This window comes from Panthera onca, chromosome C2 (genome assembly GCF_046562875.1).
Source record: "Panthera onca isolate mPanOnc1 chromosome C2, mPanOnc1 haplotype 2, whole genome shotgun sequence".
Classification (NCBI taxonomy): domain Eukaryota; kingdom Metazoa; phylum Chordata; class Mammalia; order Carnivora; family Felidae; genus Panthera; species Panthera onca.
The window spans coordinates 44,959,959-44,976,794 of record NC_138347.1 but is presented as its reverse complement, the minus strand read 5'-3'; the positions used below and the strand labels follow the sequence as shown (position 1 = coordinate 44,976,794).

At 35.2% G+C, this 16,836-nt stretch overlaps 1 protein-coding gene and 1 non-coding gene across 6 annotated transcripts in view; both read right to left on the bottom strand.

The window, feature by feature from the left end:
• EPHA6 (EPH receptor A6) overlaps window positions 1-16,836 on the bottom strand; it is an 865,677-nt gene that overhangs the window by 835,428 nt on the left and 13,413 nt on the right. The window lies entirely within an intron of this gene.
• Window positions 16,115-16,221, bottom strand: LOC132684532 (U6 spliceosomal RNA). Its single transcript, XR_009612717.1, has one exon. It is a non-coding gene; the product is annotated as a U6 spliceosomal RNA (small nuclear RNA).

Genomic DNA, 16,836 nt, shown 5'->3' with positions numbered 1-16,836 from the left:
CAGGGATCTAATAAAAAAACAGATATAAGTAATATCCCTGAACCAGAATTTAAAATAACAATCATAAGGATATTAGCTGGGCTTGAGAAAAGCATAGAAGACAGTTGGCAGTCCTGCAGAGATAAAAGACCTAAAAACTAGTCAGGCCAAAGTAAAACATGCTATAACTGAGATACAAACCAAACTGGCATAATGACACAAGGATGGAAGAACCTGAGGAATAAATAAGTAATATATAAGATAAAATAATGGGAAATAATGAATCTGAAAAGAAGACAGAAAGAAAGGTATGTGATCTATATTCGGATCATGAATGCAGACTTAGAGAACTCAGGAACTCCATAAAGCGTAATAACATTTGTATCATAGGAATCCCAGAAGAAGAGAGGGAAAAAAGGGCAGATGGATTATTTGAGCAAATTATAACTAAAATTTTCCTAATCTGGGGAAAGAAACAAACATTCAAATCCAGGACGCACTGAGAACTCCCATCAAAATCCACAAAAGCAGTCCAACACCACGACATATTGTATTAAATTTGCAAAATAGAGAGATAAGGAAAGAATCCTGAAAGCAGCAAGGGAAAAAGAAAAGTCCTTAACCTACAAGGTAAGACAGATCAGGTTTGCAGCAGCTCTCCACGGTAACATGGCAGGCCAGAAGGGAGTGGCATAATATATTCAACATGCTGAGTGGGAAAAATAAGAAGCCAAGAAAACTTTATCCAGCAAGGCTGTCCTTCAGAATAGAAGGAGAGATAAAGAGTTCCCAGACAGAAACTAAAGGAGATCATGACCAATAAACCAGCCCTGCAAGACTCTCCACTCTTTGAGTGGAGAAAACAGACCAAAAGCAGCAAAGACTAGAAAGGAACAGAGAATATCACCAGAAACACCAACTTTACAGATAACAAACGGCACTAAATTTGTATCTTTCAATAATTACTCTAAATGCAAATGGACTAAATGCTCCAATCAACAGACACAGGGTATCAGAATAGATTAAAAAAAACAAGATCCATCTATATGCTGCCTACTCATTTTATACCTAAAGACGCCTGCGTATGGAAAGTGAGGGGATAAAGAACCATCTATCATGCTAATGGACATCAAAAGAAAGCAAGAGTAGCCATACTTCTAACAGAGATGCTAGATTTTAAAAGAAAGCCTGTAATAAGAGATGAAGAAGGGCACTATATCATAATAAAGTCTGTTATGTCCAAAATTGGTATAGCTACTAATGTATTAGTGTATTAGCTACTAATGTATAGCAATCCAGTGAAGAAATGGGCAGAAGTCATGAATAGACACTTTTCCAAAGAAGACATAGAGATGGCCAACAGACAAATGAAAAGATGCTCAACATCACTCATCATCAGAGCAGCACAAATAAAACCACAATGAGATACCACCTAACACTTGTCAGAATGGCTAAAATTAACAAGTCAGGAAGCAACAGATATTGGCAAGGATGCAGAGGGGAAACGGTCTTCCACTGTTGGTGGGAATGCAAACTGTTATAGCCACTTGAGAGAAATGCATGGAGGTTTCTCAAAAAACTAAAAAATAGAACTACCTATGATCCAGCAAATACCATTAGGTATTTACCCAAAGGATACAAAAATACAGTTTCAAAGGGGTACATGCACTCCATTGTTTATAGACCCATTATCAATAGTCAAACTATGGAGAGAGCCCAAATGTCCATCAACTGATGAATGGATAAAGAAGATGTGATTTATATATACAACAGAATATTACTCAGCCATAAAAAATGATATATTGCCATTTACAATGACATGGATGGAGCTAGAATGTATTCTGCTAAGTGAAACAAGTCAATCAGAGAAAGAAAAATACCATATTATTTCATTCATGTGGAGTTTAAAAAACAAAAAAAGATTAACATATGGGAAGGGGGTGGAAAAGAGGAGAGAGGGAAACAAAACAAAGGAGACTCTTAACAACAGAGAACAAACTGAGGGTTGATGGTGGAGTTAGGAGGGAGATGGGCTACATGGTTGATGGGTATTTAGGAGGCACTTGCTGTGATGAGCACTGGGTGTTTGTTGTAAGTGATGAATCACTAAATTCTACTCCTGAAACCAATATTTACACTACATGTTATGTAACTAGAATTTAAATAAAAACATGAAAAAAATAAATAAAAATAAAATAAAATAATGCCATTTATAAGCAATACCATGCAGTATTATTTATCTTTGTCTACCTGGCTTTCTTCACTTAGCATAATGCCCTCAAGTTTCATCCCTGTTGTCTCAAATGGCTAGATTTACCTCTTTCTCATGGCTGAATAATATTACATTGTATATATACACCAAATCTTCATATCTATTCATCTGTTGACAGACACTTAGTTGTTTTCATATCTTGACTGTTGTGAATAATGCCGCAATGGATAAGGAGTGCAGATATCTCTTTGATATCCTGTTTTCATTTCTTTTGGGCATATTCCCAGAAATGGGAATGCTGGATCATATGGTAGTCCTACTTCCAATTTTTTGAGGAAGCTCCATACTACTTCTGTAATTGATACACCTATGTTCATACCCACAAACAGTGAACAAGGAATCCCTTTCTCTGTATCCTTGTGAACACGTGTTATTTCATCTTTTTGATGATAGGCATTATCACAGGTGTGAGATGATAGTTCACTGTGGTTTTGATTTGCATTACCATGATGATTAGTAATTTAGAGCATCTTTTCATATACTTGTTGGCCATTTATACTTCTTTGGACAAATGTTTATCAGTTCCTCTGCCCATTTTTTAATTGGATTGTGTTTTTGTTATTGAGCTATGCCAGTTCCTTATACATTTTGGATATTAACCCTTTATCAAATATATGATTTGCATATATTTTCTCCCATTCCATAGGTGGTCTTTTCATTTTGATGGCTCCCATTGCTGTGCAGAAGGTTTTTTTGTTTTATGTAGTCCCACTTGTTTATTTGCTTTGGTTGCCTTTTCTTTGTGTGTCAAACGCAAACAATCATTGCCAAGATTGATGTCAAGGAGGTTATCCCCTATCTTTCCTTCTGGAGCTTTACCTTATAGGTTTTATAACTAAGTCTCAAATCTGTCTTGAGTAAGATAGGGGTCCACTTAAATTCTCTTGCATGTGGTTGTCAAATTTTCCCAGCATTCATTGAAATGACTGTTCTTTCCCCCACTGTATATTCTTGACTGCTACATTGTAAATTGACCACATACATGTGGGTTAATTTCTGGGCTTGTGATTCTGTGCCACTGATGTGTGTATATTTTATGTCAATACCATACTGTTTGGATTACTAAGGCTTTGTAATATAGCTTGAAATCAGGACAGATGATGCTTCCAGATTTGTTCTTCTTTCTCAAGATTGCTTTGGCTATTTGGGGTCTTTTGTTTTTTTGTGATTTTCTATTTCTATGAAAATGACATTGACATTTTGATAGGGATTACATTGAACCTGCAGATTATTTCGGGTAGCACACATATTTTAAGAATATAAATTCTTCCAATCCATAAGCACAGAATATCATTCCATTTGTGTCTTCTTAAATTATATTCATCAATGTCTTATAGTGTTCAGTGTATAGATTTACCTCCTTGATTAAATTTTTCCTAGGTATCTTATTCTTTCTGATGCAATTGTAAAAGGGATTGAATTCTTAGTTTCTCTGACAGTTTGTTATCACTGTATAAAAATGCAACTGATTTTTGTATATTGATTTTTGAATCCTGCTGTTTTACTGAATTTGTTTATTAGTTCTAATACTTTTTGGTGGAGTCTTAAGAGTTTTCTATATATAATACCATGTCATCTGCAAATAAAGATAATTTTACTCTTCCTTTCCATTTGTTTTTTATTTATTTTTCTTGACTAATTGTTCTGACTAGGATTTCCACTATTATGTTGAATACAATGGTGAGAATGGGCATCCTTGTCTTGCTTCCAATCTTATAGGAAATAATTTCAACTTTTTACCATTAAGTATAATGTTGGCTATGGGCTAATAATATATGGTGTTTACTATGCTGAAGTATGTTCCCTCTGTACCCAATTTGCTGAGAGTTTTTATCATGGATGGATGTTGACTTTTTGTCAAGTGCTTTTTCTGCATCTAATGAGATGATCACATAATTTTTAACCTTCATTTTGTTAATGTGGTGCATCACATTCATTGATTTCTAAATGATGAACCACCTGTATATCCCTGGAATAAATCCCACTTGATCATGGTGTATGATCCTTTTAATACAGTGCTGAATTTGTTTTGTTAATATTTTGTTAAGGATTTTCACACCTATATTCACCAGAGATATTGGTTTGTAATTTTCTTTGCTTGTAATGCCCTTGTCTGGTTTTGGCATCAGGGTAATGCTGGCCTCATAAAATGAGTTTGGAATTGTTTCCTCCTCTTCTATTTTTCAGAAGAGTGTGAGAAAGATTTGTATTATTATTTTTTAAATATTTGGTAGAACTCACCAGTGAAGTCATTTGGTCCTGGACTTTTCTTTGTTGGGAGGTTTTTTTTATTACTGATTCAATTTCCTTAGTAGTAACTACTCTGTTCAGATTTTCTATTCCCTCATGATTCAGACTTGGTTAGTGTGTTATTTATATCAGGTATTTTGGGATTTCCAGTTACTTCTCTGTTATTAATTTCTAGTTTGATCCTGTTACCTAAACAGAAATTGTGTGAATTATCTTCTTTTAAATTTGTTAAAGTATGTTTTATGATCCATAATCGGGTCTATTTTGGTGAACGTTCTATGTGAACCTGAGAAGAATATGTATTCTGCTGCTGTTGGATGTAGTAGTCTACTGATGTCAATTATATCTAGTTGACTGATGGTTTTCTCAAGTTCAACCATGTCCTTACTGATTTTCTGCCTGCTGGACCTGTCCATTTCTGATAGAGGGATACTGAAGACTCCAACTATGGTTGTGTACTCATTCATTTTTCCCAGCAGTTTCATCAATTTTTGTCTTACAAAATTTGATGCTCTGTTGTTAGGCACATACATGTTAAGGATTTCTTGGAGAGGGTTTCTTGAAGAACTGGTCCCTTTATCATTATGTAATGCACTTCCTTATCCCTAACTTCCCTTGCTGCAAAGTCTGTTATGTCCAAAATTGGTGTAGCTACTAATGTATTTTTTTTAGTTAGTGTTAGAATGGTATATTTTTCTCCATCTATTTACTTTTAATGCATTGTTTATTTACATTTAAACTGGTTTTCTTGTAGAGGAAAGATAATTGTGTCTTGATTTTTGATCCATTCCAGCAAGCGCTTTTAGTTGGTCCATTTAGATCACTGATGTTCAACATGATTATTAATATAATCAGATTAATATCTAAATTACTCATTGTTTTCTGTTTATTGTTTTTGTACTTTGTTCTTATTTTAGTCTTCACTCTCTTTCTGCCTTTTGTGACTTTAATTAAGCTTTTTTTATCATTCCACTTTCTCTCCTTTATTAGCATATCAGATATACTTTTTTTACTTTTCTTCAGTGGTTGCCCTTGAGTTTGAAATATACATTTACAACTAATGTAAATCTACTTTCAAATTAAACTATATCTCTTTGTAGGTAGAGTACCTTATGACAGCAAAATAATCCTACTTCCTCCCCTGTCCCATGTACTGTTGCTGTCATTTATTTCACTTAGATATACACATACATGAATATACAATTACATATTAACAGTATATAATACAAATAACTGTGTAGGTGTATATATATTACATTGTTGCTATAATTGTTTTGAAAAAATGTTTTCTGTTTTTATTTTACCTTTATTTATTCCTTCTTTGATACTCTACCTTACTTTATGAAGATCCAAGTTTCTGACGTATAATATTTTCCTTCTCTTTAAAGAACTTCTTTTAAAACTTCTTGCAAGACAGGCTTACTGCCAAGAAATTCTCTCAACTTTTGTCTGAGAATATCTTTTTCTTTCACTTTTAAAGGATAATCTCATAAGATACAGGATTACAGGTTAGTGGTGTTTTAACACTTTATTTCATTCTACTCTCTTCTTGCTTATTCTATGAAGATGACAGATACAACTCTTATCTTTGTTCTTTTATAGGTGAGTGGTTTTTTTGCCTCTGGCTTCTTTCAGATTTTTTCTCTTTGATTTTCTGTAGTTTGAAAACAATATGCCTCAGTGTTTATTGTTATTATTATTCTTTTGGCATTTATTCTACATGGTATTCTTTGAACTTCCTGGATCTATGGTTCTTAAACACTATTACTTCAAATATTCCATCCATTCCTTTCTTTCTTCTCCTTCTGGCATGCCCATTATGTGTATGTTGTACCTTTGGTAGTTATTCTATAGTACTTGGATAGTCTGTGCTGTTTTTGTTTTGTTTTTCTTTGTTTTTTTTCACGATTCTATTGACATATCCTCTAGTTCAGAGATTTGTTCTTCTGTGTCCAGTCTAACAACAAGCCCATTAAAGGCATTCTTTATTCCTGTTTGAGGTGTTTTGTTCTGTTTTGAATCTCTAGCATTTCTTTTTGTCTCATTCTTGGGATTTCCATCTCTCTACTTACATTGTCCATCTGCTCTTACATGGTGTATAATTAATCCATTAGAGACTTTAGCAGATTAATCATAGTTGTTTTAAATTCCTGACTTGAGGGGCCCCTGGGTGGTACCGTCGGTTAAGCAACTGACTCATCTTAGGTCATAATCTCATGGTTCATGGGTTCAAGCCCCACATAAGAGTCCACTTGGGACTCTCTCTCTCTCTCTCTCTTTCTCTCTCTCTGCCCCTCCTCCACTCATGTACATGTACTCCCTCTCTCAAAATAAACTTTTTTTTTTTAATTCCTGATTTGAAGTTAAGAAAAAAAACAGATGAACATAGGGAGGAAAAAGAGAGAGGCAAACCATAAAACAGATTCAACTACAGAGAACAAACTGAGGGTTGCTGGAAGGGAGGAGGGCAAGAGGATGGGTTACATGGGTGATGGGTATCAAGGAGGGCACTTACAATGAGTACTGGGTGTTGTATGTTAAGTGATGAATTACTAAATTCTACTCAAGAAACTAATATTACACTATATGTGAACTAATTGAAATTTAAGTAAAAACTTAAAAGAAAAAAAAATCCTGATTTGATCATTCCAACCATGTCTGCTTCTGATGTTTGCTATGTCTCTTCAAATTGTGTTTTTTGCCTTTTGATATACTTTGTAATTTTTTTTTTTCTTGAAAGCCAGACATGATGTACCAGCAATAGTTCCTGTGGTTGTTTCCATTTGTGAGTCTCCTCTCTGAGAAAGTGACTTCCCTATATTTGCCTCTCTTTCCAATCTTGGGGGCAACAACTTGCCCAGTATCCACCCCTCTCCCACAGGTCCAAGAGGAGTTGGTTTTTCAGTCTGTTAAGCTTTTCACTTATTGTTAGGACTCAGTGACTTATTACAATCTCATTATATATGAAACTGAATAGCTTTTCTTTTTATTCCTAGATAAGTTTTTTTTAGATTAGTTTAATTCATTTCTGTCTTTGAAGCACTAATGACAAACTAAATCTGTGTGTAACAAAAAGAAAACAAAACAAAACACCCATAGGTAAAATATTCATTCTATATTAGAAGTTGAAATAGAGAAATAACTAGATTGTCAGCTTCAGTATCATGGAAAAGTTCAGTGTGCCTCATATCATGCTAACGTGGTATAACTAGGGTAAGAATACATGAATGTGCTGCTCACAAAATGTACCCTTTGGCTATTTATTAGTAAATCACCAATAAATATATCAACATATCACACTGATGGCTATTGGTCATAATTAACTTAATATCTTTTTTTAATTCTTTTTCTTTATTTTTTTAACATTTATTCATTTTTGAGAGAGAGAAAGATAGCGTGTGAGTGGAAAAAGGAAACAGAAAGAGGGAGACACAGAATCTGAAGCAGGCTCCAGACTCTGAGTTGTCAGCATAGAGCCCGATATGGGGCTCAAACCCATGAACCATGAGATCATGACCTGAGCCAAGGCTGGATACTTAACCAACTAAGCCACCCAGACACTTCTCTTTTTTTTTTTTTTAATTCTTGAACACCCCTGTAAAAATGAAACTTTTTAATAATGAAAAAAATTCCTTTCATGTAACTCAGTAACATAATTAAAAATATTTCTGAAGGGTTGTAATAGCTAATAAAAGCTAACTACTAAGATCAATCAACCAATATTTATTAAGATCCTACTATATGCTTAATGAGTGTTAACAAGAGCAGGAAGAAAGATGTTCAAACTTCATTAAATTTGGGGCACTTATTCAAAATTTCCCAGTGTGATTTTGATATATAGCCAGCGTTAAGAACCTCTGGGTTCTCATGATTAAGAACAAACCACTAATAGCACAGCATTCAAGGCTCTTCCTGTCCTGACTCCTATTTTTCTTCCTTCATCTCCTACCTCACTCCTCTTCATAGTCTTTACCCATTCCTAACTATTTACTGGTCCCCCACAAAATGCTATCATATGTGTTCTCCATGACCTTGTACTTATTACTTCCATTGTCTGGAATGATTTGTAGTCACCAATCATTTAATGAATAGCAACTAATATTTCAACACTCGGCTCAAGCTTCACTGCCTATATAAAGTCCTTTTTAGTGCCTGAAAGTAGATGTGACCATCTTTTCCTTTGAAGCTACTGGTAACCTGCTCATATTTCCATCACAACATCTATAGCAAGTTGTCTCCACCCATTTAACTCTCTCTTCCCATTAGTAAATTCTCAAAGAACTAAGTTTACTCATATTTGTATTCTTGATATAAGGCCACTAGCAATATAATTAATAAACACTATGTGTGCTATTTCAAAGGTAGTGATCTAGGTTTGGTTCCAAAATCTTTAGATAATTTACTAGATTGTGACCTTCAGTAAATTCCCCAAAGTCTGACTTTGTTTTTTCAGATGTTGAGTGTGAATAAACAACATGACCTACTTCCTAATTCAGATGAGAGGATGTAATGAAATGGTGCACCTAAGTCCTTAAAACATACTAATAACTCAATTAATAATAGCTATTATTGTGATTGTGTGGTCAGGTGCATCTATAAATTCTCAAAGCTGATTAAGTGTTCTTTTTGTTATTTTTTAGAGATTTAAAGCAAGGCTAAAGTATTAAGCCAGTTTCTAAGAAACTCATTCTTAATAAACATAGGACTGGAATTCAGTCTCAAGCTTATTTGATTACGCAGCTCTGAACAAAGTAAAACTTTAAGAAACATAAGGAGATAGAAAATCAAGCATCATATTGACCAAACTTTAATAGTAAGCTATTTCCTCTACTGGATACATGCAGAAAACTCTCCTTAACTCATCTTTAATCTCTTGAAGTTGGAAGAAAAAAAAATACCAAATTTTCTAGGCCTTCTTTTACTTTTCTATCCTTGACAATTCACATCATTCTGACATCTTGAGATTTTCATTATTGCTTCTACTATTTCAGAATTGAGGTATCAATGTACCTTCTAAGGACTTCCTACTTCTAACTCTTTCTCATTTTACCTTTCATTGCATTTATTTCTGAACAGAAGAGACCTAGGTTATGCATGATTTTTCCTTTATTCTACAGCTGTCGGTTTTAGTTAGAAAAAGCTATGGGCAGAAGGCTATGCACATTCTCCATTACAGTTTGTAGAATAAGAATCATATTTTTCTTCTACATTTTTTCCTATTAAATTCACTAGTTATCAGGCCTGGGTTTATGGAAAAGTCGTACTCTATATGAGCTGAGATATATGTAAACAGTTACCAGCCAAACAGCAACCACAGAAATCTTCCTGAAGATTTTCTATCTTTCCCTAGACATTTAGTAAGGGGGATACTTTTTAATATATTTAAATAGACTTAATTCATATAAATTTATAATTTATAATTAAATTCTCAGATATTTTCCAACAATATTTAGTCAGTTTTTGTTTCTTTTTTGTTGTCAGTTTAAAGGAAAGTAGTACTTTAGGCTCCTCTTTAGTGCTTGCAAAGAGGCACTTTAAGCTCCAAAAAAATGCTACCAGCTTCTTAGTCTAGATTAGCTTTCCTAGTTGAGATCTCTTTCACATGCCAAGAGATGATGTGTTTATTCATTCTCTTAACCTCAGAAAGACAACAATATAGTGTGTTGCTTAAGAACATAAACTTCTTGGGGTGCCTGGGTGGCTCAGTCGGTTAAGCCTCTGACTTCGGCTTAGGTCATGATCTCCTGGTCTGTGCGTTCGAGCCCTGAGTCATGCTCTGTGCTAACAGCTCAGAGCCTGGGGCTTGCTTCAGATTCTGGGTCTCCTCTCTCTCTGCCCCTCCCTTACTTGTGCTCTTTCAAAAGTAAGTAAATAAACTTAAGAGGAAAAAAAAACCTTACTGACTATATACTTAGGATGGATACATTTAGGGGGGAAAAAAAAGAATGTAAACTCCAGAAATCCAAATCCTTTACTCTGTTAGTTTCCTAGGGATGTCATAATAAAGTATCACAAAAGGGGACTCTAGAATAACAGAAATGTATTGTCTTAGTTCTGGGGGCTAGATGTCTGAGACACAGATGTTAGCTCTTTCAGAGAGCTGCCAGAGAGTATCTATTTCATGGTCCTTTCCCAGTTTATGGCAATTTGCTGGCAATCTGTGGTGTTGCTTGCCTTGCAGATGCATAACTCTAATATCTGCCTTCGTCTTTACGTAGCTTCTCCCTACATACATGTCTATGTCCAAATTTCCTCTTTTTATTAGGACACAAATTATATTGGATTAAGGGCCCACCCACCCTACACCAGTATAACCTCATTTTAACTGATTATGTCTGCAACAATCTTATTTCCCAAAGAAGGTAATATACAATATACTGAGGCAATAGGGGTTAAAAACAACTGATTTTGGTGCGGGGGATGGGAGTGGGGGGGGGGGGGGAGACACAAATGAACCCTTAACACTCTGTAACTAATACACTTCAACACTATGCCAAGTTACCTACTTAGTTTGTGTCCTAATTTCCTCACCTATAAAATGGGGATGATAATGATACTGGTTACTTTATGGATTGTTGTGAGGATTATACAATTAAATACATTAAAGTACTTAGTACAGTCCCCAGCAAGGAGTGAACACTCAAAAACTCAAAGTTTATACCACTGCATTTAAGCAGCTATTTCTGGGGAAATGGGCTACAGAAAAGTAATTATTTTAAAATGAAAATCCAAGCCCCTTAAATGTCAGTAATTGGATATTTTAAAAACATAAGGCTTAGATGCATATCAATTTTGTTCTATAGTTTAGGAATATGTTTATTTTCAAAAGTGCAATAGTTGTAGGAGTGCCTGGGTGGCTCAGCCAGTTAAACATTCAACTCTTGATCTCGGCTCAGGTCATGATCTCACAGTTCATGAGACTGAGTCCCACATCAAGCTCTATGCTAACATTGTGGAGCCTACTTGGGATTCTCTCTCTCCCTCTGTCTCTCCCCCTCTCCCACTCTCGTATAACCACAGGCTTGCTCACTCGCTCTCTCTCTCAAGATATATAAACTTTTAAAAAAAAAGTACAATAGTTGTATATAGAAGTTGGATCAATATTGGGCACAATACTTTGTGTTACAAATTTCCTCATGTTAATCAAGCAAATGGTAATGACCAAAAATATTGTACACTATATTAATACACTGAAAGTCTGAACATAATAGCACTAAGTCATTCATTAAAAGATCAAATTTCTTGTAAAGCAAAGTTTAGTTCAGGTCACCTATGTTTCCTATACTGTAAAATAAGAATTTTATCAAGGGACATTTTTTTTAATGTTTAATTTTGAGACAGAGGGAGACAGAGCATGAGTGGGGGAGGGGCAGAGAGAGGGAGACACAGAATCTGAAGCAGGCTCCAGGCTCCAAGCTGTCAGCACAGAGCCCGATGCGGGGCCTGAACCCACGAATCGTGAGATCATGACCTGGGCCGAAGTCAGACGCTTAACCGACTGAGCCACCCAGGCGCCCCTCAAGGGACATTTTAAAGTATACTTGAGTAAAAGCAAATATATACTATCCGTTTTGGGAGACTGGCTTAATGGTTCTATTAAAATATGCCCCCTAAATCAATAATACTCTACTGAGGATAGTAGCAAAATTGATGCTACTTAACCAGGAAACTCTACAGACTCTAATTATATAAACTTATATTCACTTCATAATTAAGCTTTTAGTGTAAGGGCTAAAATTCTTTTAAAAAGTTATTTGGATAATAATATTACATGATCAGTCATTGGACATGTGCTGGGTTTGGGCCACCCATTACCCATTCCACTTGTTTTACTGACAGCATTTTTAAAAAATTACTTGTGCCATATAGTGTCCAGTCATGGTAAGGTTGTCAATCAAGGAGTTCTACTCTTTCAATGATGCTGGTGTTCATGACACAATCTAGCCAATCAGACTCACTTTTGCAGGAATAAGATTTTTAGCTGAATGATAAAATTATAGGAAGAAAAAGGGCTGAAATCAATTCAGCCCAATGAGGCTAATAATTAATTCCTGATGCCTAGATCCCAGGTGCTGCCTTGGTTTCCATCTTTTTCTAAAGTTGATTCTCTAGGATTCTCTTTGCTTCTGTGGATTATTCAACATTTTTAAAGCTCCTTTTCTGCTTATTTTAATTCCTACAGCTTGCAAACAAAGAACTAGAATGGATACAGATGGGGATCTGTAAGTTGGAGTGTCTCAAGCCATCTGCATCTAAATTTTGGAGAGTGCTTATTAAAAATAATAGTCCTAAACACTATCTCAAACATTAAATCCAATTCATTGGTAGAGGGCCCAGAAATGTGCCACTTAATAGTGGCAGCAAGCTCTGCAGCAATTCTTATAGACACTAAGACTTGGTAGTTGCTATGCTAGATCTGATTTGAAGGAAAATGAAAAGTAGCCCATGCAGAGGAACATCAGGAACTGGAGATTCAAACTATACAGCCTCTCATTAGGTACTAAAGTCTTAGTCTTTATTATTGTTTGTTAATCAAGGCTAGTTACACAAATGGCTAAAACATATCAAGACAAATTAGTAAACAAGAGCCACAGAAAGAGTAATAATAAAGAAAAAGCAAGAAAAAACAATATATACAGAAAATGAGAGTAAAAATAACAGTATCATTTGAAGCCATACTATTAATTGCTAATAACAAAAAATTGTATATTCCAAGGATTTTTTTTTTGTAGGCTCCACATCCAATGTAGGGCTTGAACTCACAACTCTGAGATTAAGAGACAGGCTCCAATGACTGAGCCAGCCAGGCATGCTATCTAGAGATTCTTTATAAAGACTCTTTGCAAATAATTTTCTATTCTTTTAAAACAGATTTTAATTATTTTATAAGAGATATAGGCTCAGTGTTTTTAAGTGCTTTCAAGACATTAATATTGAGAAACAATATTTAAATTTAATATCTTTGCATTTTTAATACTCCAGACATTGCTTGAAATTCTCCTTCTCACTTAGAAAGTACACTGATCTCACAGGCTTAAGATCGGCTTTCTTTTTTCCTTTGCGGTTACTAATTTGGTCTATCAGCTTTGCCAAGTAACTTAATGTCCATATAAATTCCATTAGTAAAATAAGGGCAGTAATTTATGCTGCTTACTTACCTTAGAGAGGTGGAATAAAAACGATAAAGTGGTAGAATTAAATTAATATACATAGTTGAGAAGCATTTGGTCTTTTTCTTTATTTTTCCTAGTATGCCAAATCCTCCATCAACTGGAGATACATTTTTATACGTGCATTAATGGGAGAGACTACTGAAAGTAAAACATGTTTGAGTTTTTCAGAAAAATATCCTCGTTTAGCACAAAGATGCTATCCATTTATTTTGAACTTAAATTAGAACTGATTTTCCTAATAACTACAGGCTCACACAGGTTATATTTCAAATACTTAATGTAATATGACTTGAAATACAGTCAAAAAGATAAAAATGTACACACACTTTAAATTTATAGTTCTTTTCATTATAGCACTAAAATGGGATACTTGGAATTATGTGAACCATTGCGCACCAGTGAAAAAAAGTTTATAGAGCAAGTAGTATAGTGTTTTAGGCTGTGTGTGTGTGTGTGTGTGTGTGTGTGTGTGTGTGTGTGTGGACAGATAGTAAGTCAGAGTGGAAATAATTGCTAACAGGTTATAAGAGCTACCGTAATAGCTAAGTAAGCTATTTTTAAGCTTTTGAACAAAATACAGTAACTCAAGCTAAACATATATTTATTTCAAATATATTCCATTCCCTACATATGACAGTCATAAGCATTTAATACAAGATATCAATCATCAAGTCAGAATGCTGGAAGGAAGAAGGGGAGAGGAAGCAGATGCTCTCTCTGTTTCCCCATGAGATTGGAAGATAGCTCTCATCCTTCTATGGATTGCCATATACTTAGTTTAAGAAGAAATACACATTAATTGCCAAAATACTAAAGTAGTGTCCAAGAACAGGACAGCAAGCAAATAACCACACCTCTCTTCCTTTGAGTACTTCTGAGGAACACAGACTCCTCCTAAGCCAGCTATTTCTAGTAGGCTTTTATTGGAAAGGGAGCATCCCAAGGTGCTTGAGAGCACAGATAACTGACAGAAATAAAACTGCCTGGAGTAAAAGGAAATGACTGTATTTAATTGTATTCCTTTCTTATTGTACCACGTGGGCTCATTTTTTCCCTTTCATAAAATTTCCAAAAGTGAAAGCAATGATGCCACCTCTTCATCAAATGTGTTTTTTTTAAAGGAACATTTGTTACTCTAAGCAACAGTATTCCTGATAAACAAATGACACTTATACGCCTAAGAGTGGTCCGCATGCTGCAGTGTGCCCTATTTTACAACCATTATAAAGGTGGACTGGGATAGCTTGCAACCTCCAAAATACAGCCAAAAATATAATCTGAGTCTGAAGCTTTCCTTATGAGATGATGCAGGATCTATTTCCTGACCCTGGTAATCCCAACCAGTTTGTACGAATCATTGTTCTTTTCTACAATTTCTCCAAACCTGGAAATGTTGCCATTCAAAATATACCCTTCCTAGAGATTAATTTGTCAGTGATAGCATGTGACCAAATTAATCCTGTTTGCAAAAAATCAGAGGGAATGTAAAGTCAGCTCTTGGCTGGATATCAGGCAGCAAAGAGAGAATAGGATTGGTGGCTGCTACCACAAAATGTGTTTGAAAGCTCAGAATGATGGAGCTATAGAGGTGCTGGGAAATGATATAGTGTTTATCACCCAGGAAAAAGGGGATGAAGGCAAACAGAGCCCCAACCCATTCCTTCATTTTTGCTAAAACATTCCCCCATTTTCACTTCAGCTGGAAACTATAGCCAAATCCCTGACTTCAGGGCTCATTTCCATGAGCAAAGTACAGGTGGCCAAGCTATTCTGTTCATTCATAAAAATGAAAGTGAAGCTAGTGTGTTTAAAGCATCTGAAACAAGATTACATACTGTTAAAGTTACCACTTTCCCTTTTACTTCTCTAAAATCCATTTCTTACACATTTGACCTGTATTTCCTGATGAGAGAAATAGCACACATAGCAAACACAGAGGAAGCTTTGTTTCTTTTCTTTTTTAAATTCTTTGCCCTCTATAAATTTTCTGTGGGAATGCTGTCATGTTAGATGGATCCATGCTGCCTCCTCTGAAGGGATTAGAGACTCGTTTTAGGACTAGATGAGAATAAAATTCCTGACCCAGCTGCTGTTCTTAACCACCTACAAGAATAGGGCAAAGTTTCTGCAGAACCAAACCCCATTTCGCTGAATAGCTAAATCTTGTATCTCCAGGAATTTATTTTGAAGGGTGGTTGATTATCTAACTGTTCTTATTTTCTCAGAGAATTTTTACTCCTATTTTCTATTATCATTTTTCTGGAGTGTAACAGATTTTGATAAAATTGTGCAGGTGAAGTTGGGGTGATCAGTTAACATCTCAGTCATGCAAACAATATCAAATAGAATGGCAGTCACCATCATTTTTAAACTCTCCTCTTGTCTAAGCTAAACTGACCCCAGAATCTACACTACACTGTTTCTTTTCTTTTTTTTTTTTTTAAATATGGAACGCTTCACGAATTTGCTTGTCATCCTTGCGCAGGGGCCATGCTAATCTTCTCTGTATCGTTCCAATTTTAGTATATGTGCTGCCGAAGCGAGCACTACACTACACTGTTTCTTACAAGGCTTCTTTCCTGGTTCTCCTACCATCTCTCCAATGTTCTCTTTTTAGTAGCAAAACAGACTTTTCCACTGTCTCACACAGAGGAATTTGGGGCTCCTATTGATTCACATGCCCTCATTTAAGAATTTTTTTCCAGGGATACCTGGGTGGCTCAGTCGGTTAAGAGTCTGACTTCAGCTCAGGTCATGATCTCACACTCCGTGAGTTCAAGCCCCATGTCAGGCTCTGTGCTGACAGTTCAGAGCCTGGAGCCTGCTTCGGATTCTGTGTCTCCCCTTCTCTCTGTCGCCCCCCTGCTCACACTGTGTATCTCTCTGTGTCTCAAAAATAAAATAAATGAAAAAAAAAAAATAAAAAGAAAAAAGAAGAAAGAAATTTTTCCAAATAAAGCAAGTTATGTCTCTATAAGGACTCTTCTATTTGGGAGCATGTATTCTGATTCCAATTTTTCAATTTTATAAATAAGACAGAAAAAATCCTTGTATATAAATGTTAGCCTCTTTTTCTATGCATTTCCCTAGAATTTAAATTCATGAAAACAGAATTAATGGATCCAAGCATACGACTATATTTCAATATTCTGCTTAATTGCT